Below are 4137 nucleotides of genomic sequence, written 5' to 3' on the forward strand. Positions count from 1 at the left end.
TTTCACTAGCAACTCTCCAGAGCTGACGGCAAAAAAAATAAAAATAAATAATAATATAAAATAAACAGGCACTAGTAAAAAATCTACTATGATTAAATAAATATTTGTAATTCGTTTTCTGATGCTTGCAATACAAAATTATTTAAAAAAACCTAAATACACATTTTGAAAAATTAGCTTATGCTAAACAGCATAAAAACTGAATACAACAGAGCATACTGAATCCCACAATGCATTTTTCCAATCTTATGGAAAAATATGCAATTTTTCCATATAATGAACGAAATACAAGAAAATGACATTAACATTGTGCCAAATGTTATGACAGTTTTACGCAAAAATTGGATTAAAATTAAAAAACATTTTTTAAATATTCAAAATAAATATTATTTTCAGGGTATTGGATGTTATTCACTGCATTAAACTTGCAATATGAGTCATGTAGCATACTTTTTGGAAACATTTAAAGTTTCACATTTCACATACTTTTTGTAATATTTATTATAAATTATAATTTGTGATTTATTTTCCGCTGCTTGCAGAAGAGAAACACGCACACACTCTTAAGGCCATCAGTGGAAAATGAGCTCATGCTGAATACAACAGAGCATACTGTATAGGCCTACTATATGATTGCAAACACGTCATATGTCATTTGCATCTCAACTGACTGGCTCACAACAACCTGGCATAATGAAAATTTGCATACATAATACATACTGACAGTATAAAGTATATAATATGCAGAATTTGGTAGTTAGTAAGCTAGTATTCTATTTATTTTTTTTTGATGTCATCTATGGTTCCATGAAGAACCTTTAACATCCATGAAACATTTCCAATGCACAAAAGTTTCTTCAGATTATTTAAATATTCTTCACACTCACACAGCTTAAATGGCTCTTCCATAGAAACCCCGTTTTAGCTAATTATTTTGATATATTTCATAACATAATATATTAAAATACCAAAATCAAGCACATTTTAATTATTATTGTGTGTGTGTGTGTGTGTGTGTGTGTGTGTTTGTGTATATATATATTGCATATAATGCAGCATTATAGTATATTAATTATATTATAGTATAGTAATAATCACTACATCAATATTAAATTAAACTGAAGGTATGCTTAAATCTGTTTTATTTATTTTTTTCAAAATGCCTTTGTGGATCATTTAGTCAGATTTCAGACTTTTAAAAACTGTTTATTTAGGACCCAGCAGACAATTTTAGCCAGTTCAGGAATATTTGCCTGGGGTAAAAATATTTGCAGCTGAATAAAATCAATTGGACAGTGATACCAGTAGCCCCTTGAAATTAAACACAAAAGTAACTCACTTTCCCATTTCTAAGCCAATTAAGAATTTCATGAAAATGCATAATGCGTGGAACAATATTTATTTTTCAAAATAATGTTGGATGGAAATTCATTTCCATCTCTTATCTTGTATTTGCTTCAATTTGCAGGCACATTTCATGTGCGTTCCTTCTTGTTTGTATATATCAGTAGCTTGAGGGCAAGTATTAATTAATGAGGAGGATTCGGGAAGAAATAAAGTCTGGTCTTTTTCACAGTGCTTTCCTGTGCCAAGCTCATTTAGCTCGGAGCTTTTTCTCTGGGTGCCTGTCCGCTGTAAGCTCTATAGACAGATCTCTAGCTAAGGCTTAAACACTGGGGAGACTACCAAGCATCACTATCTGAACTGTGCAAGAACTGCTGAACTTTACAAGTCATTAACAACCTAGCAGATTTGCCAAATGTATTTAAATAAGATAAAGTCTTATTAGTAATCCACTGTGAAGTCCATAGTGCAAGTTTGGAAAAAAGAGTACATTGAGGGCATATAAAAGAGATAAAAATGGTCAGACATGCATGAGTGAAGGCATCAGTTTTATATTTGCTAATGTGTAGTATGCTAAATGTTTTCAGTCAAAAATGCCATCGCAAAGCAATGACTAACAGGAAATGATGTCGTCAGCTTCATAAAGGGCAACTAGAATGACCTTGTTTTGAGCACCAAGGTGACACACCACACCACAAAGATGCTAACACAGGAAGTAATCGTAGCCTTGTGCTGAAAAACCCATGTCATCAAACAGCCGTAACGGAAGCAGCAGAAAGCCGATACGCCTCAGTGTGAAGGAATGAGAATCTGCATTCATGGCCTTTTGGTGCGTGCTCGGGTGAGACCTTGATTAAACCAGACGAGGAAAATTCCCTCATCGTGTCCTTTGAGAAGCACCGTGCCTTGTTTTGCTGTAGAAATTTTTAATGATATCTCTACAGGCGTCAGAATTAACCAACAGCAGAACAGAGATGGACAACAGCAGCAAAAAAAAAGTTCTAATTATCAATATCAGATCATCGCACACAGCGGCCATGTTGTTTTTCATTGGATTAAGTGAAATGTCAGGCAGCTAATTAGAGATGTCGAACTCGCTCTGCCCGGGTGGAGGAGGGGCGTCATTTTCCCAACATTACATTCAAAAGGTTAATCTCTAAACCCTTCGAAATTATTGTAGCCTGAGTGTAAAGTGCATTATCAGTCTGTCTGCCTGTCTCGCTGTCTTTATTTTAAAAAAAGACTTCCATTAAAATCATACCTTATGATTTCGAGCTCTCGTTCTGCTGTGCAAGAACAGCATGTGCTTCACTGCTAATGGGAAATTACATGCATTTAGCATGAGTAATGCAGTGTTGTATGGATTCCGCAAACTCATTTGTCCTGTACTGTTTTCGCATTAGAATTAGCAGCTAGCTAGATTAATAACCTTAAAGTCAGCATGAAATGAAAAATTAACCCTATCCATTTTCTAAATGCATGTTATAGATCTTATTGTGCATGATTCATCCAGTGGCATAACTTTGCTTTGAGAAGTGGTGGGGACACCGTGCAACTCGTTTTGCTAGTTTTTTATTTAATAACCTAATTTACTTGGGGACTGGGTTTAGAGTTGAACAAACTTAATTTTTGCTTTTCAAAAATACATCGATGTACCAGGGGCGGTGCCAGAGAATTTTGAACGCAGGTGCTGAGGGGGTGCTAGATCATTGACAGGGGGAGCTGGGCAATTCAGGGCTCCAGACTCATTCTTCCCACTGGTTGCTCTTTTGTGATTAACTTTCTCAGTTGGTTGCACGAGCACGTTTTTTTTTTTTTTTTTGCACTACAACATGCTATTAATCAGTGCATGCTTTTCAAAATGAAAACAAAACAAAAAGAAAAGTAAAACTAAACTTGCTGCTGGTGACAGTGCTTGCATGTTTTTTTTTTTCCCCACAAGAATACCAACATGTTGACCCTCTGGTTTAAGAAGCGTCTTTTACTTTACTTAAGCGCGAAAACCATCAATATTCGCGTCATTTTTGCTGAGCGCACCTTCTGCTCAGTAGTATTATTTGTGATTTGGATTTTGTGAATGGGAGTTCCTCTTTTGCCATGTTATAAGCCTGGCTTCAGATGCTTTCACTTTCGATTTCACGATCTTGTCAGGTTTTACAATAAAATATAATTCTGCACCTGACACTGAGTTTATTAATAAATAATTAAAATGTCCTTTCCCCCCGACACGTTCATAATCACTTTGCCGGTGCTTTGAGGCAATTGCTTTATGTGCGAGCTTGAGCACGGAATAGGCTCTAGCCTAATACGTCTGCCTATAACCTATATTGAAGTATGGTTAATATATTATTATATTAATCAATTTAATATAACGTGCAACTAGTTGACTAGAAAAATCTTTAGTAGAGGGCAGGCCTACTTAGCACAAGGAAGCTCTCCATTTTTAAAATAAAATGCTATAGTTTTATCACCCTAATTAGATTATGAAGAATTATTTGTTGATCTTGTTTGTTTTCCCTTTACCTTCCGCAATATATTTTTCAATTACTTTCAAAAAGTGGTAGGGACAATATCGACCCTCGACCCTGGTGGTGGGGACATGTCACACCCGTCCCACCCGCAAATTACGCCTATGCATACAGTGCATTTTTTTTGGCCGTGATTTTGCTGTTACTCGATCTGCATAATTCCTTTAGTGAATTAGGTGTGAAAACAAGCCAGACAGTGCATGGAAATAAACATTGCTGTCAGTGGGCACAGTTTATTTTTAGTCATTCACCCCTCAGTGTATTC

Source organism: Sinocyclocheilus anshuiensis, unplaced genomic scaffold (genome assembly GCF_001515605.1).
Source record: "Sinocyclocheilus anshuiensis isolate Anshui unplaced genomic scaffold, SAMN03320099.WGS_v1.1 scaffold1890, whole genome shotgun sequence".
Lineage (NCBI taxonomy): Eukaryota > Metazoa > Chordata > Actinopteri > Cypriniformes > Cyprinidae > Sinocyclocheilus > Sinocyclocheilus anshuiensis.